We start from the raw sequence: 23824 nt of genomic DNA on the forward strand, positions 1-23824 counted from the left end.
TGAAAGTTTACAGGTTTACAGATTGAAAACTAAGGCTTGTAGAGATTATCCTGCCCAAGTACAGCCAGCTAGTAAGTCTAGAGCTAGAATTCAACCCAGATTGGTTTAACTATGAAGGAAGTATAAATGAGAAACCTCCAGTAATCTACATGTTAACCCTCAAGTCTTAGACAGTGGATGTTTCTTATTATTTCCTGGAGCCAATACAAAATACTACTGTACCTTAGAAGCCCTTGGATAAATATTAAATTATATTTGATTAAAACTTTGATCAAAAAACCTGTTGCCATGTCCCAACATTGGAAACTAGAATTCCGTGTATGAGAGATCTGGTGCCTCCCTGTGAAACAGAACATTTCAGCTCACTAGAACGTTAGGGTCCTGAGCATTCCAGATAAGGGAGTTTTCTCTATAATAAATGTAACGTATGCAATTTGGAGAAGAACTCACAGGATATGTTTTGAGAAATACTGGGAAGGTAGTGGTTACTGTACCTAATGATGAATGGTCTTCATTCTGGTCTTTCCTTTCCCTTCAATTTCCATGTCCTGTCTGCTAAGGTGGGAGAGGTATAGAGGAGGAACAGTATTCATGCTTTATTTTTGCCTTTTATGTGTCTGCTCCCTTCATGGGTGGGAGGGGCGATGGCACAGGATCCACAAATCCTAGGGACCATAGAATGTGCCCTAATCCACTGATAGCCTCCTCTTCTACACTGGGCTTCCCATCTGATAAAGAAGAGACTTGGGTTAATCTGCTCTCAAGTCAAAAAGACCTTCTCTTGGTTGTGTCTGTTGCATCCACTGCAGTTCCCTTTTTTCCCAGGAAGGGATGGGAAAAGGGATCACATGTCCGTGTATCATTTCATTTTCTCAACACAAATCCTCCAGGCTAGGGTTTCACCCAATTTATAGACAAGGAAACTGAGGCTCTGGACGTTTGAATGGCTCATCGAAAGCCGTGTAGCCAGTGAGTGGTGGAGCTAAGCTTTAAGTCTAGGCATTTCGTACCCTGGCAGGAGTTGGGGTCTTGTAAGAGGCTACAGTTCTAAGTGGGGAACACCAGTGTAGACCACCCTTGAAGAAACTCTGCCCTGGGTGGAAGGGGGTGTCCAGTGGGACGTCTTGGCTTTGCCCACAACCTCTACCCCCTGCATCTTGGAGAGAAGAAGGCTGTTACTTGTATCACTCCAAATAAGGTTTTACTTATTAAAAAAGCATACTTAGACTATAAATAAGGCAAAGAGGATTGAGTGATTGAATGTTAACAAAATAAACCCCTTGGAAATAAATGAACATCTCATATTGCGCTTCATTTCAGTTTCATGAGCTCCAAAATAGCACTTCAAGTGATTAATGTTTTCTTCATTAATTGTAAGTAAACCCAAGTAAAACCTTGCTCTTTAACATGTTTTTTTAGAAGATTGAGGGTAGTTCATTTCTAAGAATAACCTTTTGAAACCTGCTGTAGGCAATTCAAGGTGGTGGAGAGGGTATGCGCTTTGTGTCAGGCAGACCTGGGCTTGGATCTCGGTGCTATGACTTTCTGACTGTGTGGATCTGAAAGAATGAGCCTTAGTGTCACATTATGATATGGAAATATTAATGTGAACCTCACAGAATCATGGCGGTCTGTTACATTGTTGGCCCCCAATGAGCCAGGTCTCCTGGTATCCATGTGCTTTGAATCTAGGCTGTGTTTATGGCTTGTTTTAACCAATAGAATGTGGTAGAACTTCCAAGAATACTAAAGTGTAAGCTGTTAGGTTTTCTAAAATTGTGATTCTCAACGGGAACCAATTTTACTCCCCAAGGGACATTTGGCAATGTCTAGAGACTTTTTTTATTGTCCCGACTGGAAGAGTGCTACTGGCATGTAGTGAGTGGAGACCAGGGATGATGCTAAACATTTTGCAATGCGTAGGACAGGTGTCTGCTGCCGCCTCCCCCCAAAAGAATGATCCAGCCTCAATTGTCGATAGTGCCAAGGTTGAGAAGCCCTCCTCTAAAGGCTTAGGCTGGGAACTGGCCCTAAGTCTCCATGCAAGAAAACCGGTTACATTGCTGGAAAGACCATGTAAAGAGGCTACCTGGAATTGATGAGACCACAGTGAGAAGAGGAAGCCCTCAGACTCCCTGGAGAGAGACCCACCACAGCTTCCTCAGCAGCAGAATACAGCCAATGAGTGATCATCAGCAAGACTGGCAGAAGAACTGCCCAGCTGAGCCCAGCCCTTTTTGCAGAATCATGAGCAAAATGGAAATGTTTTGTTTGTTTCAGGCTAAGTTTTGAGATGGTTGTACATCAGTAGATAACTAAAATGATAGCACATATTAAAGGAAACTATAGTGTTTCAACCAACGTCAGAGTCCTTAGGCAGGGGATACTGTGACACGTCACCCAGATTCCCTCTTCAGGACTCAGCTCTCATCCCCCCCAGCTGCTGGTAGTATTGGTGGCTGACAGTTCACAGCCAAGTGCCCCTCTGGGATTTGCCTTCTGCTGAAGAGAGTCACCTCATCCAAGCTCAGAATGCCTTCCCTGGGGCAGCCTGCATCAGAGGACTGGTCCATGTGCGGGAAGAAAGTCCTGGAACCCTTGCCTTAAAGCAGGACAACACTAAAGTGTCATCTCAGTACTAGTGATCCCCGGGGCCATGGCTGAGATGGCAACTGCTGAACCCCTCCCTCGGCCGGCTCCAGCTTCTGTCACCTCCTCCAGGTCTTAATCTTGAGAAAATTCCCCCAGAAATCTCCTGTATGCAGATCTCGGTCTCACAGTCTCTTCCCCAGAAACCTGACTTGGAATACCTTCTTTTTCCCTGTCTTCCTCCCATCTGGAAGTTTTTGCCTTAAGACCCTCAGGACAGAAGGTAGTTTGGCCAAGAGCATGTCCTGGGATGCTGAATCAAGCCAGAGTCCCCGCTCCATCACTGGCTTTTCGGTCTCTGTTAAGTTTCAGTTGCCTTGACAACAAAGAAAGAAGCAAAAAGCCATGCCCTGAATGTGACGAGAGATTCGAAAGTTTAACTGTAACTCTGGGAAACTTATAAATAGCAAAGAAACACAGGGAAACATATTAATCTTCACCAGAAATGCAAGAAGTGCAAATTAAATCCACCTTGAGATACCATTTTACACTGACTAAATTAGCAGAACAAAGTAAAAATAAATTCAAATACACATTGCTGGTGACGTTATGGTGAATATTGGGTCCTCTTAATCTGCCAGTTTAAATATAAATTTCTCCACACTAGGAGAAAGCAATCTGGCAATACACAGTGGAAACTGTAAATATGCCCTTGCCCTCTGGCCCCTTAATAAGAAAGTATCTGAATAAAGCTGTTTAAGAGAGGCTTGGGGATTTAAATTCTGATCTCTTAAATTTCACCAGGATGAAGAACAAATGTAGTGTAAATAAATATGTGCTGGATAACAAGAAGCTAGAACACAGAATTGGAAGATTGGGAGATATATATTATATAAGAAAAAAAGACTAGTATTGAACACGTGGCAGTGTTTCTCAAAGCGTACGTAGTCTCCGGACTACGAGTATCCAAACTGCCTGGGCTTTTATTAAAAGGTGACATCCTGAGCCTGACCCCAGATCTCAAGTAGCGGAGTTTATTGTGAATTGGGCCTGGGGACCTGCATTTTGAGTAAATTTTCCAGGTGTCCTTGTGCCTCCCAAGTATGACAGTTCTGCATTGAAGCCATCCCTTTATGCCTTTTTGAGGGGGTGGAATTGGGAGGGACATTACCTTTTTCAAATTTGCTGTCGTTATTTTGTTTTTATAATTGTTAAGGGGAAAAAATGTAATTTTCCTTGAGCACTCGGGAGAAAAGTCATTTTAATTATAGGTGTCTTAATAGTTCCTCATTAAGGGGCATAGCTTAACCTCATCCGCCGGGGTAGGTTAAGTATCAAGAGAGAAAAGTCTTGCACTGAGAAGGGGCATTCTTATCATTATTAATCTTCCTAGTAATAGATACATATGATATATTTGAGAATCTTCCATTATGAACCATTCCCAGGTCCCCTTGGGTTCTGTGTCAAGCACACTCTTGGCTCCCAGCTTGGGAGGTTGGGACGGCTTCAGAGTGGTTGGAGAGCTGTTCTGAAGGTTGAAGCAGAGACGTTAAATCCCAAAGCTTAAAAACATTGTGCCCTTCAGTCTGGAGAGAGGAAGGACACCCGTGAGACAAGCGTGCCACAGAGTGGAATTGGGAAGATGGGCAGAAACATTAGATTTTGGCCATGCCCCGCCCCCCTTGCGTTGTGGCGTCATTAGCGCAGACTGAGCTAGCTGTCGTAAAACGAACGTATATTTCTGTCTCAAGAGCTTATTTTAACGACTGTATAACTACGTGCTAATCTAGCAAACTTTCGGGTCTAAAATTTAAGAAAAAAATGTCTGGCTTTATCAGAAACATCTTTTTTTTTTTTTGGTTGGTGGTTCTGCATGTGAAAGATGTTAAATATATTTCATGTTATTCTGGTCTACAGATTTGAAGAATTGAAGAAATATGTATTTCTATAGCCGGCTTAATTATATGAAGTGCTCATTTGAATTTCACTGTATATATATATATATATATATTTTTTTTTTTTTTTTTTTTGCGGCATGTGGGCCTCTCACTGTTGTGGCCTCTCCCGTTGCGGAGCACAGGCTCCGGACGCGCAGGCTCAGCAGCCATGGCTCACGGGCCCAGCCGCTCCGCGGCATGTGGGATCTTCCCAGACCGGGGCATGAACCCGTGTCCCCTGCAGTGGCAGGCGGACTCTCAACCACTGTGCCACCAGGGAAGCCCCTTCACTGTATATTTTTTAAATTAATTTTTATTAGAGTATAGTTGATTTACAGTGTTGTGTTAGTTTCTGCTGTACAACAAAGTGAATCAGTTATACATATACATATATCCACTCTTTTTTAGATTCTTTTCCCATATAGGCCATTAGAGAGTATTGAGTAGAGTTCCCTGTGCTATACAGTAGGTCCTTATTAGTTACCTATTTTATATATAGTAGTGTGTATATGTCAGTCCCAATCTCCTAATTTCTCCCTCCCCCACTTTCCCCCTTGGTACATCCTTAAGCTCTGTATCAGAGGGACATTGGTCAGGGAGATTTTTCAAAGGTGAGCCCTCAGTGCTAGTTTATGTTCTCTCATATAGAGCCCTGTTATTGATTGGAGGAATTGAAAGAGGATTAGAATGAAGGTACTACTCATGTGTGCGTGCGTGCACGCACATACACACACACACACGCACACACACACACACTGTGAAAGAGCCTCAAAAGGACAAATAACGAATACAGTGAAGAAATGTTACGAGGTTATGGAAGGCAAACAATGATGCTGATGAAGTCAGATGAGAGAGGCAGAAACTTCCCTTTCCATCTCTGTCATGTCTAAAGAAGATGAAACAAATGTCTATCCTTGGTTATATGTGAGCTGGGACCAGGTCACTAGGGAACCAAATGACTATAGGGACTTTGACTTCAAATGAAGTTGTGTAAACCTTGGCGTCCAGAGAAGTCTCAAAGGTTTTGCTTTTTCTAACAAAAGAAATAGTGATTATAAAAGGACATTCCTCTTAAGACTGATTCCTATGACTAAGATTTCATCAACTGGATTAGGGGTAAGCATGGATAGAAATGGGCATTCAATTCAATCTCAAGCTTTATTTTCTTTAAATCTTGCCCTATTTATATTAGCATTTAAGCACAGTACATCAAGAACTGCTACTTAATATAGCTGTGGTTCGGGGCTTCCCTGATGGCGCAGTGGTTGAGAATCTGCCTGCCAATGCAGGGGACACAGGTTCAATCCCTGGTCCAGGAAGATCCCACATGCCGCGGAGCAACCGGGCCCGTGAGGCACAACTACTGAGCCTGCGCGTCTGGAGCCTGTGCTCCGCAACAAGAGAGGCCACGACAGTGAGAGGCCCACGCACTGTGATGAAGAGTGGCCCCCGCTCGCCGCAACTAGAGAAAGCCCTTGCACAGAAACGAAGACCCAACACACCCAAAAATAAATAAATAAATAAATAATTTTTTTTTTTAAAAAAAGATAGCTCTGGTTAAATGTCCTAACTAAAATCACCATTTTACTTTACTGGGGTATAGTTGCTTTACGATGTTCTATTAGTTTCTGCTGTACAGCGAAGTGGATCAGTTGCCAGATACCATTTTACTTTAATATTAAACTATTTGTTTGATTGAAGAAACTCAAAAAACTCATTCCTTAATCTCTGGTAAAATGTGTGCCTTGTAATTTAGACCATGGAGCTCATAAGGGAGACCCTTTTACCCATCTGAAAAACCAAAAATAGAATGACAGTAATCATGTTACAACAGTGCTAAACTCTTCAGGTTATTTAGCTCGAGGTACATGTGAGTATGTCTTTTCTTCCTTCTTCTAAAAGAACTCAAGATTAGTTATAAGTATAGATTACTATGATACAGTATTTTGAAAACATAAAAATCTAACTGAATATTAACATCGGTTAAAACTAGGGGTGGGGACTTCCCTGGTGGCGCAGCGGTTAAGAATCCGCCTGCCAATACAGGGGACATGGGTTTGATCCCTGGTCCGGGAAGATCTCACCTGCTGCGGAGCAGCTAAGCCCGTGCACCACAACTACTGAGCCTTCACTCTAGAGCCCACAAGCCACAACTACTGAGCCCACGTGCTACAACTACTGAGCCTGCACTCTAGAGCCCACATGCCACAACTACTGAAGCCCACGCGCCTGGAGCCCATGCTCCGCAACAAGAGAAGCCGCTGCAGTGAGAAGCCCGCACACTGCAATGAAGAGTAGCCCCTGCTTGCCGCAACTAGAGAAAGCCCGCATGCAACAACAGACCCAACGCAGACAAAAATAAATAATAAATAAATTTTAAAAAAATAGAAAAAACCTTGGAGTGTATGATGATCATCTATTGCATTTGTTTTCATATTTAGCTATATGCTTGAAATATTTCCTTCTAAAAGCAAACACATAAGCAGAAAAATTATCTGGACAATATATAAATATATGGTAGATGTGTGTGTATATATGTATGTGGGTATGTCACAGGTAGTAGGCAGAGTGTTTGTTTTTTAGGGATCAGCACATTTTTTTTCTAGAGGACCAACTAGTTAATATTTTCAGCATGGCGGGCCAGGCAGGGGTCTCTGTTGCATCTACTCAACTCTGCCATTATAGCACAAAAGCATCCATAGAGAATACATTAATGATTGGATGTGGTTGTGGTCCAATAAAACTTTATTTACAAAAACAGATGGTGGGCCAGAATCAGTTGTAGTTTGGCAATCTGGTTCAGAGAGTAGACCAGGCATAATGGGTATCATTAGAATTGTCTTTTCATACATACCATTTTACTTAAGGAGAACCCAAGGCCCAGAGCGATGAAGTGACTAACCCCAAGACACACAGCAAAGGCAGAGTAAAACCAGCTTTCGATAGTGTTCTCTTGATCCCTATAACAGAGTGGAAACCAAAGTGGCAGCTCCCTCCTTAGGCAGAGTGGAGGGGGCTGGAGGAGGGAGTGGGGCAGAAGAGAGTGACAGTGCATACAGGGGTGCCCCCCAAATCTCTTCTCCCTGATGATCACTGGAGCTTGTCTGTGTTTTGCCCATGTTTTCATGTTTGGTTTTTAATGGTGGAAGAAGCACCGGGCAGGGAGGCTTGGACCTGCCATCCACTTAGCTCTGTGGCCTTGAAGCAAGTCACTGCCCCTCTCTGGTCTTCATTCTCGTTAACCTGTAAAACAAGGGGCTTGTCTTGATGATCTTGAACTCCCATTCTGTTCTTGTGAGTTTTCTCATTCTTCAAGTGTATTCCTTCCAGTTCAGCATCTCCACCATCAATCCATGATGATTCCCAAGTTGGCTGAAACTTCCTCGGGCCTTGGGTGCAGAGAGGCCCTAAGTTGGTAGCCCCCACCCCCGGGTGTCACCTGATTACATGTTTCTTTACTCACTTCCCTCAGAGCATCCCAGGAACCCTGATGACCTCATTGCTTCTTGGCCAGAAGAAGGCCCAGAGCTGATTACTATAATAAAGGTACCCACCTGCCCACAGAGCCTTTTTGTTTTTGTCTCTGAACTGCTGAGCTGGGAGTTTACCATCTCAGTAGTCTTGCTTATAGATTTATCTCTCCCTTTAGAACCTCCACGTCTCTCTGAACTTCTTCACAGCAAGCAGTTTTATAACAAAGCAGGCCCTGGTTTCGGCACACGCTGGGCCAGGTGAGATGAGGCTCTCCTGTGGACCTGTTCCGGGTGAGTGTGTTATTGCCACTCGTCCGTATATTTTTGCCACGGGCTCAAATTTTCCTTTCTCCGCTCCAGGACTTGCATCCACTTAAGTTAATTTTAGTTAAACTCTAGGTCAATTTTCTTTCTAGAAAATATGGTGTAGGAAATGGAGTACTGGACTGAAGCTAGAGACCTGGGTTCAAATCCCAGTGGCATCACAACTTAGATGGATGACTTGGGCAAGTCCTGTAACCTCTCTCAGCTGCCCAGGCATTGAGTGTGACTGAATACTCTTCAGGTGATTGTGAAGAGCAGCCAGGCTTGAGAGCCACAGGTTTAAATCGTCTGAATGATCTAATTGATATAAATGCATATTTCAAAAAGGCCTTATCAATGTGTTGTGTTATTATTTTTGTTTATTTCTATTTAAAAGAGAGATATCAGAATACTGTACAAATAAATCCCCTAGAGAAAGAAAATGAATAAGTGAATAAAATGAAGCAGTGTGATATTGTGATTTATAATAAGAAATATACTTTTGGTGTTTGTTCTGTTTCTGGCTCAAAGCTCCCCAAACCCTTGGAAGAACAGTGGGCGTATCTTTTGTTACAATATTTGGTCTTTTGTCCTTTGTTCCCGAAATGGCTGCAGACTCATGAAGGTGAAATGGGTATCTTGTTATTCATAACAGTTCCCTTTCAACCACACCTAGGTTTTGTTAATGAGGTGACTTCCGTAAATCCCCTGAAGCTGGGGGGAGATGATTGGCAGCCCAAAGCTGGTTGCTGGGGGAGCCAGCCATATGATTGGAGGGTTGGAACTTCCAGTCTGGCCCCCTGATCTCCCGGGAGGGGAAAGGGGCTGGAGATTGACGTCAGTCACTTGTGGCCAGTGATGTAATCAATCATGCCTGTGTACTGAAGCTTCTATATAAAACAAAAGGATGGGTTTGGAGAGTTTCTGGGTGGTGAACAGGTGGAGATTCCGGGAGGGAGGCAGGCTGGAGAGGGCATGGAAGCTAAGTGCCCTTCCCACGTACCTTGCCCTATACATCTCTTCCATCTGCCTGTTCCTGATTTCTGTCTTTCTATAATAAACCTGTAATCTAGTGAGTAAATGTTTCTCTGAGTTCTGTGAGCTGCTGTAGCATATTAACCAAACCCTAGGAGTGGGCGGTCACTGGAACCTCCTCTCTATAGCTGGTCAGTCAGAAGAACAGATGACAACTTGGGCTTATGACTGTCATCTGAAGGGGCTGGGGGCAGTCTTGTAGGACTGATACTGTTTCCAAGTAGATGGTGTCAGAATTAAGTTGTAGGACACCCAGCTGGTGTTGGAGGATTGGTCTCAGAATCTTAGGCAGCCCATCTTGCAACGTATTTTAGTTCTTTGAAGTTTTCTTTGAGATACACAACCTTTCTTGGTTAAAGTTAGGGTCAAGTAATTTAACCACCCAACAGCCCCATGGGACAGGATTGAATGTGCCGGCAATTCGTTTAATCCTGTGGAACCTCTGAGAGATGAGGTTGGTGGCCCTGTTTTTCAAAGTGAAGCAAGTACTTGGAAGGGCAAATCACTGTAAGGAAGTTCCCATCACTGGGAGTGGAAGTGATGGGACCAAACGTCAGAGTCAAGGGCTCTTTGCGTTAGATCTTAGCTGCTTCCTGATCCTACCACATAGAGCTTAAAACCCCATCCTTTCAAACTGCAGATGATAAGCGACTAATACTAATGATGGCAGCAATATGACATTATCATCTTACGTGATGTCAAGTCTTCAAGATGCCTTCATGTCTTTTGTATTTTAGAGAATCATCGTGTTGAAATCACACCCTCACATGGCTACTGTGAGTCAGCCCTCAAGTTAAAGGTAGGTAGAGTTTTACAAGTCCTAACAGGGAATCTCCTAGGGAATGAATGCTATGAACATCTAGTTGGTAAGTTCTCAGGCGCCCCCATTGTTACCCTGCACAATGCCAAGGAGGAGGCTGGGTCACTGGCTGCTCAAGGCACCACCAGGGAAAACATAAATTTACCCAGTGACCCAGCAAATCCACTCCCGGGTACCTACCCTAGAGAGATGAGAACACTGCCCCACAAAAGGTTATACCAAAGTTCATAGCAGTACCATTCATGATTGCCGAAAAGTGGAAACAGCACAAGTGTCCTTCAACAGATGAACAGGTAAACAAAATATGGAATGCCCACACAAGAGAATATTATTTAGTCATAACAAGGAATGAAGTACTGATACACGCTACAGCATGGACGAATCTGAAAAAACATTGTGCTAGTTGAAAGCTGCCAGATACAGAAGACTGCACAATAGATCATTCCCTTTACATGAAATGCCCAGGAAAGGCACATCTGTAGAGACAGAAAGGCAATCAGTGGTTGCCTGGGGCTCGGAGGTGGAAACGGGGGTTAATTGCCAATGAGCACAAGTATCTTCTTGAGCTGATAGAAGAGTTCTAAAATGGAATTGTAGTCGCGGTTGCACCCTATGTAAGTTAATTAGAAAATAAATCATTGAATTGCACACTTAAAATGAGTAAACACTATGATATATAGATTTTACTTCACTAAAGTTGTTTTTGTTTGTTTGTTTTTTTAGAAACCCATCAGGAGTATAACAGCAAAGTTGGCGTGGTTCAGACTTTGACGTCTCCTTTTTCACCAAGACTTTTTGGCAGAACGTGGGAAGAAATCGAGCCCACAGGGAGTTGCCCCGGAAATTAGATTCAAGAGACGTGTTCAAACCAATTTTCAGTCTATAATTTATATGAAGAAGCTGCTCTTCCCAGGAACAAGGAGGCTCTTGTTGCCCCACCAGGGCTTTGACTTTCTGCGCTGAATAACCAGGAACCCACTTTCCGGGTGTGCCTGGATAAGAACATTGGGTGATGGATGGTGTCAAGGATGTTTCACAACAGCCGCTCAGGTGGCCTGTGAACCAAACCACCCACTTACTGGCGATGCTATTTATGGACCAGTTTGCTAATGTCAGATCCAGTGACCCTCCACCTGGATGTTGCAGGTGAGTCATTGTCAAGTCTGTTCCTCTCTTCTCCCCTTTGCCACGTTCCATTCAGTCAGTTATCGTTCTGTTCGAGCAGTCTTTCCCCAGCCAGGCCACTGTGCAATATTTTAGGTCTCTTCATTCTTCTGTAGGATGACATTCCACATCTGTCTTCTTGAAACTTTGGTGTGGTTATGCCGATCCCACTTCCTGAGGGTAAGATGTGCCTACAGGTGGCCAGTGCTCCCAGGGCCCCTCCAAGGCCCTCTTGTAGACTCGGAGCTGCCTGCCGCTCCTGCGGACAAAGTAGAGCACTTGAACCTCAGAAACTTCCTATTCTCTTAATACGTATGGAACAAACCGCTGCCTGTTCTCAAAGTAGATTTAGTATTGGAACGCTGTAGCTTTCTCCCTTTGCATGAAACCCAGATCCCTCCAGTTTACTCCGGCTCCTTCCTCATGGACTTGGATACAAAGACTGGTGTAGAACTGGGTCATCAGTGTGCTGTAGTTTCTATCAGTTGTGGGTGGGCCAGCCTGACCTGTGTATGTCACATCAGCCTGACCTGTGTATGTCACATCAGCCTGACCTGTGCATGTCACATCAGCCTGACCCGTGCGTGTCACATCATCACATACCTGTGCGTGTCACATCAGCCTGACCTGTGCAGGCCCTGCCTCTCTCGTCTCCTTGAACTGCAGTTGCCTCAGATTAGGATAGTTGGCGCTGGCAGGGCTGTCTGCATGTTTCCAAAATAATGAGTGAGCTCTGGCTGTTCCTTGGGAAGGGCCTGCAGTGGGCTGTTCCCCAGCTCCAGCCCTGATCCCAACCCTTACTTGATCCATAGTTCTAACAGTAACCCTAGTCATAGAATTGGGTGAACCCCTATCTCAAATGCGATAAGAATACAAAACACTTAGCGTGATGGCTGACACGATTTCATCGCTAATATATCGTTTCACCTTTAGCCACATCCACTGTTTTATCCTAACCCTCATGGTGTTCATCCAATCTTCAGATTTCATCAGAAGTCCCTTCCCTTTGTTGAATGCTGAGCGTCTCCCATGTCAGAATATCTCTCGTCTATCGATCAATCGATTTATCTATGGATTGATGACCTGTAAATCTCCAAAATCAGTTTCTTCATTAGCTGTTTACCTGTCTTCCATCATCTGCTGACCTGTATCAAATCCAGCGTTTGTCAGTATCAGCACCATTGACATTTTGGGCTGGGTGATTCTCAGGGGCATGTCCTGTGCTTGTAGGGTGTGTAGCAGAATATTGAACCTCTAGTCACTAGATTTTGGTAGCTCTCCTCGCCCAAGTCGTGTTGTGGCCATCAAAAATGTCTCCAAGCAATCTAAGAAAAAAAAAAAAATGTCATGAAGAACCTAGGGGTAAGACGGGAATAAAGACACAGACCTACTAGAGAATGGACTTGAGGATATGGGGAGGTGAAGGGTAAGCTGTGACAAAGCGAGAGAGAGGCATGGACATATATACACTATCAAAGGTAAGGTAGATAGCTAGTGGGAAGCAGCCGCATAGCACAGGGATATCAGCTCGGTGCTTTGTGACCGCCTGGAGGGGTGGGATAGGGAGGGTGGGAGGGAGGGAGACTCAAGAGGGAGGGGATATGGGAACATATGTCTATGTATAACTGATTCACTTTGTTATAAAGCAGAAACTAACACACCATTGTAAAGCAATTATACTCCAACAAAGATATTAAAAAAAAAAAATGTCTCCAAGCAATGCCAGATGTCCCCTTGGACAAGGGGAACAAAATCGATCTAATCTATCATCTATCCATTATTTTTTACTGTTTCTTTCAAGAAGGTACAACATAGACACGCTTCTCATTTTACAGATGAAAATATTGAGGCTGAGAATTTAGGTGACGTATACAAGATTACATAAGTATTAAGTGATGGATCTGGGTTATAAAATTAGATTTGCCTTATTTTAAAACATCCATGTTATCTTTCTCACACTGAACTATTTTAACTTAAACATAATGCTACCCATTTGATCCTCAGTGCCATTATTCTCCTTTATTCTCAACTTAAAATCATCCTCAAATTTAAATCTGACTCTCAAGCCCAAACATATGTGAACGTATCTACACCCCAAACCTTCATTCTAATCCTGTCCTCCACTCAAGGTGTAACCCTATTTCCGACCCCAAGTCTTAAGCATACACTTGCTTTCTAACTCCTGTTTCCCATCATCCCAGACAATGAGAGTGTTAGCTAGAAGAGAGAGCTCCAGCACCAGTGAACCCGCCAGAAGTGGACACGCTCATTTGCAGCCAGGGACATGTATACTGTTCATTCTAAAGAAGAAGGATGCAAGTGGTCCCTTCTCCGCTGATCCACTGAGTGTGCATATAGACCCTGGTCTGCCACAGACCCCCTGAGGTTGGGATATTTGGAAATTCCCAATAATAGAAAGCTTCTATTTGCCCTCTTCAGTGACACGCTAGAGCTTATAAATGTAACTTTTGAAAAACTGAGCAAATGAAGAAAGGGGTTTTTAACTGATCAGTCGGCTTCTCGACCCTGATACACTGGTTCAGCCTCTACCCAGTGGTTTTGATTTCCGCCCTGATACTCCGAGGCCCACTAGATGGCTGACAGCTTCTGGCCTCCATGTCCAGAATTCAAACAGAGAGAGACGTTGTTTTATAGCAATTAACAGTGATGCTTGGAAGAGATGGCTACAAGCTGAAAAAAATTAATTGAAAATTTAATCTTCAAATAAAAATACTTAGACCTGAGGCTTCCGTTTGTAAGCAGCTTATGCTGTCTGTGCACATTCTGTTGTATTATTTAAGTATTTTCTACACCATTTCTGATTAATACAGCAGTACTATTTTCCAGTCCAGTCTCCTTAATAAATACATGTGTCAGATATCCGTTTCCTCCCCTGAATGCAAAGGCTTATAATTCCCCTTGTTTGCATGTGCTAACTGGTTGTGTAATGAGATTAACAATTCTGTCTTTTTCTTTCTGCAGATTTTTTAAGAAAAGCCAGTGGGTTCCCAGGCAAAGTTAAAAAGGTACCTTCTTTAATTTTGCATATTGTTAGCTACAATCCATTTGCTAATGTTTGTTTTATTTCCGTCTGTCAAAAGCAATGCCAGAATGCGTTGTGTTTGCCTTGAGTTGGCTCAAGTAATCCTCCTCTGGAAACCGTTCTGTCATTTCGTGTTTGGTTAAGGCCCTGATTCAGTAGCTACCAAATGGGGGTCATCTCTGCCAGTGCACATTTAATACAGCTTTCTGGGAAATATCTGTTTGACAAAAGGGAAAGGTGGGGTAGCACCCTTATAGGAATGTCAATTGGAAGCCAACCCCATCGCTCCCTTGGGTACACATATGTGTGTCCTGGCTTGATCCTGTAAACCAGTTCCTGTGGAGCTAAATGAACCCAGCTAATGGGTCACACTGAGAGAGTGGCTTTGTGGGGTCTCAGCATGGGGCACACTGCCCCACCACCCACCCCCGGCCCCCAAAGTGCAGCCTCCATGTAAGTCTGATGATGGTATATTAGTCTGCTCGGGCTACCATAACAAAATACTGCAGACTGGGTGGCTTAAACAACAGACATTTATTTTCTCAAGGTTCTGGAGGCCGGAAGTGCAAGATCATGGTGTCGGCAGGGTCAGTTTCTTCTGAGACCTCACTCCTTGGCTTGTAGATATGGCCTGTGTCACATGGGCTTCCCTCTGTGTTAGTGACTTGTCCGTGTCAAAATTTCCTCTTTTTACAAGGACACCCGTCATACTGGAATGGGCCCACCATAATGACCTCATTTTAATTTAATGACCTCTTTAAAGACCCTGTGTCCGAATATAGTCACATCCTGAGATACTTGAGGTTAGGACCGCAATATATGAATTTCGGAGGGACGCAGTTCAGCCCACAATAGATGGTAACCAGAAGAAAACAATATGATGAGGTAAGAAGGGAAAGATCTTAGGCCAAAAACTATAAAAGCAGTCACTCTGTAGCGCTCTCTCTTTCTCTCCCCTCTCACGCTTCTTGCTTCTTCTTTATCTCTGAATGAAAGCTCTAGCCATCAGCCCTGTGCAGTCAGCATATTTTAGAGGAGGTAGGCTTTTGAGTCAGCATGTTCTGAGTTCAAATCCTGACTGGACCTCTTATTAGCTGTATGACCAAGGGCAAGTTGTTTAAATTCAGACTCTCAGCTTCCTCTCCTTGAAATGGGGTTAGTAACTAATCCAGCTGATTTTGTTTCGTAAGGATAATAAGGGACTGTATTTGAAAGCTGGTGGCACGCCAAGGTTGGGTAGATGGGAGTGGTCTGCCCTGAGTGCAGGTAGTAGGGGGGTGTGTTGTGGATAGAAAATTTTAAAGTAATAACATAATTGCCCTTTTAAACAGTGTCTGTAATAAAATACTCTTCCCCCTCAGGGAAGATGCCGCCCCCTGCTGACCCACCCTCCCTTGTCTGGAGTAGGGGAGAACTGCGTATTAGGTACGTACTGCGTATTAAATGCATGTGTCTACCCTCACCCTTCCCCCCCCCCACACTTGAGTCTTGAATTTAGTCATTCTCAGGGCAGCTTAACCAAAGGTATTTCACATGACTGCACATCTTATTTTTTATTCATTTTACTCAGAAATTTCCAAACCTCAGAGCTAAATTATATATGATGGAGGAGAGTCATCATTTCTTGTTGTTTTGAAAAGAGGAGGCCTAACAGTCTCTGGTTAGAGCCTCCCTCTTCATCCCCAAATATCTTCAATTCTTCCATCCAGCTTCCAGGACTGGGTCCTCTCAGAAAACATCTTGATGTGAGTCAGGAATTAAAATACACAATAACTAACCACAGGAGAAGTGTGTGTGGCTGGGGCCATCCCTTTTATGACTTAAGACCCCTTTCTGACGTGGTACCCGATCCCCTGGCATCTTTATATGAGGTAGCTGCTTATGTAATCGCTATACTCTATAAGTAGCTATTTTATGTAAACAGAAGAATAGAGAGTTGGTTGGTTGTGCTAAAAAAAAAATAGCAACATAAAACAGAATTCTGATCTGTACATTTCTTTTTTTCAATGGATGATATCTGTCTTCATGCAATATCAAAAAGTCTAAACCCTTTGCATGAATCATTAAACCTTTCCAGAGAGTATTTCACATGGGGATTATACAAAGCAGCTTCTTCAGTCTAGATCTCCAAAGGTGGAGGAAAGAGATGATGGTGTGTACATTGCATGGGGAATCTTGCAGTAATTAAAACGATGGCTTTGAAGCCCATTTAATAAATGGAGCTATTTGATCATGTGTTAAGTGAACAGAAAGAAGCAAAATGCCATATAATACATACTGAAAGGTTTAACCACGAAAAGTAAACACCACTAATTACGTCTAAAAATACGGAGAACTCGGCACACACTCACACAGGAAGGCCTTGGAAAGAGCCCTTTTCTGTGAAGCGAGTGACAGGTGTTGAATCTGCTCTGTCTACACTGGGTGTCAGAATCTTACACCTGTATCCCATAGGTTTGGGCCTGACTTGGATTTCTATAATTAATAGGCCAGGTTGTATGGAAGCTGAGGGTGAAGGGTGGGATCTAATTTAGGATTTAACAATGGCCCTCAACAGATGGGTTAGCGTGGTTGAGCCCAATCTGAAGTGAAAGCTTTATAGAGATTTCTAGATGGCTGGCATGCCCACGATTCAGATAACCTTTGAATATTGCAAAGCAGCGCCTTAATAAAAAGCTGCAACTTCTTATTAGTAACACACAGTAAGAGGTCTAGCCCGTATTTACTAGGAGAATTATCTTTTTGCTCAGATGGCTCATTATTGCCAGCCAAGTTCTCTCCTCACACCCTCTGGACACATAATAGTTTTGCCCTAAGGTAACATTTCCATGGATCAGGCCCGTAATTGTGAGCTGCAGAATTGTCAAGTTTCTGTTACTAGAAACTGTTAAATTGGTAGAATGTGAATAACAAAGTTGTTACAAAACCCTGTTTGAAGGGCATTCTGCTTTCCTCTGTGCCCTGCCACGTGCAACCACATCTCCCATTTGTCCCATGCAGCTTCCTCTCATTTCTGCCCCCTCATCTGATTTCCCTTTGATTGCCGTGGGATGTAGAGCGGTGGAGGGTTTTTGCTAGCAGCAATTATTTTTCAAAATGGGAAAGAATGATAAAGGGAACGTCTCAGCTGCAGGGCTGCAGATTCCATGCCTCTTCCTAAATACCACCATTCGACCCTCCCACTAGACTTAGGCTGGTGGGACACTTCACACCCACAGGCATGAGGCGCCTCATTGAACCACGCCTCGATATGAAGGAAACATATTGAGATGTTACTAGTGACACCACTTCAGTCTTGGGATCATGGGAATATTTTCTTCTCTTGTTTTCCAAATGTCCTTTAATGACTCTGATGAAAAAGAAAAAGTTTTTTTTTTTTTTTAAACCGTAATAGTCTTGCTACTTTTTGTTTTTTTGGCCGCACCACATGGCATGTGGGATCCTATTTCCCCTGACCAGGGATCAAACCCACGCCCCCTGCGTTGGAAGCACGGAGTCTTAACCACTGGACCGCCAGCGAAGTCCCAGTCTTGCTACTTTTTTAATGTGCATACCAAACTTCTTGATATCATGTGAGATAATTCTGTGAATTTTAACACTTTTATCATCACACATGCGAAATGGAAATATTGCAATTTATAAAGAGGAATAACCAAAAATTTCCATTAAAATCATTACCATATGCCAGATGCTGGTAGGATTAACTTTCTCATTTAAAAATTTGAGCAACATATTTGTAAACTAAAATAAATAGAATAAGTAGAAAGAAATGGAGATTTTTGTCCATGATATTAAAAAATATGTGGATCTGGTTCATCCCAACCTTTATTTAATCACTTGTTGATTCAGTCAACATCTTATATGGACTTGGCCATCAGATTCACTGATGAACCAAGTACATAGTCCCTGTCCTCAGGGAGCTAACAGTCCAGGTTAATTTTTTATCAGAATAAATATATTCTGGGATTAACAGATGCTAAATTAAAAGTGGAGAAAAAGAAAAACAAGAGATTACAGTACTATATTTTACAGTAATATATTACTGTTTATTTACAGTAATATAGTACAGTGCTATATGTTGCATGCTTGGAAGTATGTAGGGTAAAATTTATTTTCCATTTCATCCAATACACACAGACACATAGACACACATACGCACACACGCACTCACAGTGTCACGCTGTCTCTACCTGGCTCAGAGACCCAGGATTTATACCAATCGTGAAAGTAGTTTTAGTCATTTATTTAAAGGGCTTGTTCTTGACAGGGACAGTTGACTCTCCTACGTCTTGTTTAGTCCCACCGATATCTACTTACAGACATAATAAATAATAAATAAATGAAAGCAATCAGTGAGGACAGACAGAGTTCCCTTATATCTGAGGGGCCATCACCCCTACAGGGAAAGGGCTGTACCGGGGCAAAGACAGGAAAGCCCTGGCAGCAATGCATACAATACAGGTGATTCCTATGTTTTATTGAGTCATTGGTTTCGAGTGTCAGAGAACCAAACAGATGGACTAGGGGATGATCTCACCTTGGTCCCTCCATACCTGAATGGAAGAACACCTGTTACAGACTAGCAATTCCATGTGGCATCACTCAAAAACTTTTATAAAAAAATATAAGTCAAAGGGGGTGGTTGGGAAATAGTGCAGAACAAAGAAAGAAATAACATCACCTTGAAAATAAGCTGCTATGTATACAAGTTGGGTGTGGAGCGAAACATATGGAATGTTTGGTGAAATACAGGAAGGTGGGACCCCGAAACACTATTTGGAAGCCTTTTTGGAAACAACTACAATACAGACTGATATGAGAACAATGGAGTGAGTGATATAAGTTCCAAGGAAGCTAACACTCAGCTGTAGGGAGGTGAACCAGTAACTACCCACAGTGAAGACAGAAATGATGAGAAAGTCAAATCCAAGCTGAGTAGGATAAACTTGAAAACATGTCTCCAAACTGGATCCTTCCTTCCCACTCTCCCTCCCTCCCTCCCTCCCCTCCTTCGTTTTCTTTCCTTCAAGACTGTTTATTGAACAGCCAATACATGTCAGAGGAATACAGAGCAAAAGATGAGAAAAGGATGAAGAGACAGAGAATGGATATAACACACATGCGTTTTAGATATTTCTAAAGATTAAAAGCGAGCAATTGAAAGAAAACAATCATCAAGGGTATAATTAGATACAATTTTCTGAAGCCGAAAGGATCTAAATATGGAGATCAAATATCGCCACTGTACTGTAAAAAGAGATAATGAAAAAAAGATCTATACCTAGAAGGGCAGAGTAAATGCCAGAAAATGGAACAACTTGTACAGTGTTTTCAGAGAAAAGCGTGTGACCCAAGAGTGTTCTAACCAACTAAATGACCATTTATGGGTGAAGGCAAAAACAACGACAAAAAACAAAAACAAAACCCAAAACTTCAAAAAAAACCTACACTAACACAAAACAAAACAAAAAGCATATTGAAATTGAAAACCTTCCAAAATATGTTACCAATAAAATCTTATTTGAGGGAAAAAGAGCTTGAATACAATCTGTACACAACAGAGAAACTGACTTGAAACTTGTGACTCAAGAATGGGAAAACCATGGCATTAAGTGCGACTGTGAGAAAAGAAAACAATATAAAGTCAAAAGCTGGAAATAGCCTTTCAACTTGAATGTAAATACCAGTATAATTCTGAAAAGTATAATTCTCAGTTATACAGTACTAATATAATGGGAAATGAATTTATAAAGGGGACATGAAAAATAAAACAGTTTCAATTGCTCATCGTACAAGAGGGTGAGGGTTGATATTAAATCTTACGGGTCAGAGAAAATTATGATCCAAATCTATAAAAGTCAACCAAAGCAAAAATTTTAAAAGGATGAGTTCTTTCCAAAGTACTGGGGAAAAATAAGCAAAATGTAGCCATAAATAAATAAAATAAAGTTAAGAGAGGTAATGGTAACAGTATGAAAGTTGATATAAAACAAGATGGCCAAGGGAGCAAACTCTTCATGTGCATCTCATTACCTCATTTAATCCTCGTTTTACAGATAAGAAAACTGAGGCACAGTCCTTTTAAGTACATACAAAGTGCTTGGAGCAGATCTCTTGGTAGATAGTAACTGGGACATAATAGTAACTTGCCATGTAGGAGTCATATAGTGACTTGACTCTTGATATCTCCCATGGCCTTGTAGACGGGCAAAGCCCTTGTCTTAACCTGTCTTGGACGGAAGATGCTATCTAAAATCTGTAACATGAGTTTCTCATATTTTATCCCCATAGCAACACAATGCTGTTATGGCTCCACTGTCCCCGTTGAGAGTCCGGGAGAAGATGGCAGAGGGAAGAAAAATACGTAGCGAGGTCCCCAACAGGTAATAGTATTATTGTAAGCTCTGAGATTTTACCTAGTAGTAACGTCTTATTTACCTCTCATTTTACCTGTGTTCTCATAGAGCTGACTCTGTAGCCTAGAGGCATGCTTGCTTAACCAAGACATTCCACCCAGTAGCCAGGAGTGAAATGAAGGGCTGACAGTTCACAGCTTTGCTTCCCAGAGGAAACCACACGGAGAGGGGTGTGCGGGCTGCCGATGAAAGGTGTCTGTCAGCATTTTTAGATCATTGTAAAAGATTCCGTATGATTAACAATATTTTCCAACAATTGAGAAGACCACATTTCTCCTATTATGTTCAACAGTAAAATCCCATTCAAGGCTACATTAAACCAAAAGCCAAAGAAGTTGAAAAATATTGGTTGCAAAATATACTACTGAGGAAATGCAAAAACAGAGAAAGCAGCACTGACAACCTTAGTTTCCAACAAACTTTATTCCAGGCCAAATAATATTAAAGGAGACAAAGAGTGTCATTTTACAATCCATGGTAAAGATAAAATAGCCATGAAAATTCATTTGCCAAATGACATAGCGTCAAGATACATAAAACTAAAAACGTTAGAAATAAAATGGGAAATCTAAGGAAACATGTTGCTTTAGGGAGACAGTAACACACCTCTCTTATTCGAGGCAGATAAAACAGACTAAAATAACTAAGTACATAGACAAATTAAAGTAATAAGACTGTTCATATATTAAAATGTTTCACCAGAAGATTTATAAAATTATATCTTATTCCGAGCCACAACAGTAAGCACAGTAAATTCCTTAAAGCAGATGTTTTGTAAGATCAACTCTCCAAATGTAACGCTGGATAAATACAAATCAAAAATAAAAAGAAACAAATAATAACAAACAGTAAAATTTCTCTCTAAACAATTTTGGGTTGATGAATAATAGGAAGTCAATTGCTAATTACTTAGAAAGAAAATAAAGGTAAGAATATACCATCTTAAACACATGTTATACTGCTAAAGCTTTACTCCAAGGCAAATTCATATAGTAAATCAATTCCTTATTTCATAGGAAGTAAGAAAAGTAAGCTAACAGTCTCTTTAAAATGTTAGACTGAGAACCCAAAACTAACCTAGGGAGACTAGGTAAATGCAAATGATGAAAATAGGAAGAAAAAGAAATTGAAATAGAAAATAATTATAAATAGAAGAAATAGATCATTGCAGGAAATGGTGTCCAACCCTTCTCCCCCCACCCATGCCCCCTGTGTCATAGAATATCAAGAGTAAATAAAATAGATCAACTAGATCAACTTCCGATAATCTTATTAAAGAAAAAAAAAAAGGAATCACCATTCACCCTTAAGGAAAATTAAAGAGATACTGGATAATTGCAAATACAGAGAACGTTTAAAAATAAGAGAATCCAATTATAGTGCACAACTTGAGGTAAACACAATGATAAAATTATTGATAAAATCAATTATTTAGGAAAGACATAGAAATAACTGAAATTGGCTCCAGGAAAAAAAAAAAAGTCCCGCTAATTAATTGCATAGACGAGTAACCACAGAAGAAAATGAAAGCGTACTGCTTTAATGTGGCAAGCAATTTCACTGATGGGTTCTCTCAAACTATTGAAGATCAGATAATCTCTGTGACTTATAAATTCTTCCACAGCATAGACAAAATATGAATATGTATTGCTAAGCAATGCCACAGACTATATAGATTTGATATTCCTTTCTACTAAAATACCTTTGACGATGCAAAAAGACAAATTAGCAAAACAACATAAATTTAACAGAGGACTGTGGAACCATATGCTCTGAGTTTATGTAATCGATTTAATAGAATTCTAAGCACAATCTCAAAACCAAGCAGGCCCTACAGTTCAAATAAGCTAGAGAAAAGTCTGAACCTATCAAGTTCTCTCTCTCACATAAGTATTTCATTGCACGCACATATGCACGTGCTCTCTCTCACATGCACACACACACACACACAAATACAGAGCTTTGAGACTCACCCTCGCTGTCTAACCTTCACTTGAAGTCCCAGTAGTTTCACTGATGAGAATGGTAGGTGACCATCCACAAACATTGTGGAAAATTTATTATAAACGTGGAAGTTCTAGAAGCCTGCTCAATGCTCGGGCTTCCATTAACTTCTGTACTACTACTTGCTTTTAAAGACATGGAAATAATAACCCAGGGAGATGCAGAAATAAAAGTGGTGGCAGGAGAAATGTTTCATTCTGGATTATTTATTTGCCTGAGAAAAAGTAGCATAACTAATGGCGGGGAACCCACTTGTTGGAGCAGGACAACACTAAACCTGACCCCAGTGAATGAATGGCTGTGGCCAGTATTCCAGGGAACCTGGGTGGTGACTATGACGCTATTGACTCTGGCTCCTAAAAAGCATAGGTTTAGTTTTATTCCTCCCAATTTGGGATGAGCCAAATAAACAAATAATTTTTAAAAATCACTAACCTGAGGGGCTTTGCTTAAGAGAAAGGAAGCTTTGCTCTGGAGACTCAAAGAAAAAGTGTATCTCTAAAAGTTATATTTTCTAAGATAAGTTTAAAATGTAAGAAGTCCAAGGCAAGTCCTAGTAACAGCCTCTGTGAAATAGAATCAAGGTGGTACATGAGAGGCAAGAGATTAAGATGAATGCAGAGGGGCAAAGAGAGTCCCTTGGGAGAAGAACAGAGCATAAGAAATCTCAAAGCGTCATGGTGGAATTTTAAATTTGCACTGGAGGCAACAGAAAACAACTGACATCCCAGTGGAATCAATGACATCCCTGGAATCAATGATGTGGACTGAAAATAAGAGAAGACACGTTGCAATCTGCCATATGTTCCCACTAGGAGATTTGGAACATATTTTAATTTTACTTTTTGGTAATTTAGGATCCTCCTTTTAATTTCCAATTTTTCACTCTGCTCTAATCCACTGATTCTTTTAGAAGCTACTGGACCTACGTAGACTATGTAGACTTCTGCTTCTACGCAAAAGTACCCCAGCCTGCTGCACAGTTCTTGAGTCGCTCAACATTTCTCTTCTTCATCACCCTCTCACTAGACCCCCAATGC

General features: G+C 41.7%; 1 protein-coding gene across 1 annotated transcript in view; it reads left to right on the forward strand.

Moving 5' to 3' along the window:
- The window catches only part of LOC109550088 (thymidine kinase 2, mitochondrial), an 886444-nt gene that overhangs the window by 637838 nt on the left and 224782 nt on the right, over positions 1-23824 (forward strand). Inside the window, exons 19-25 of the mRNA XM_073796974.1 lie at positions 7999-8072; positions 8176-8290; positions 10075-10136; positions 10881-11303; positions 14304-14347; positions 15726-15789; positions 20656-20747. The gene's annotated coding sequence lies outside the window, so the exon portion shown is untranslated. The remainder of the gene's footprint in view (positions 1-7998; positions 8073-8175; positions 8291-10074; positions 10137-10880; positions 11304-14303; positions 14348-15725; positions 15790-20655; positions 20748-23824) is intronic.

This window comes from Tursiops truncatus, chromosome 19 (genome assembly GCF_011762595.2).
Source record: "Tursiops truncatus isolate mTurTru1 chromosome 19, mTurTru1.mat.Y, whole genome shotgun sequence".
Lineage (NCBI taxonomy): Eukaryota > Metazoa > Chordata > Mammalia > Artiodactyla > Delphinidae > Tursiops > Tursiops truncatus.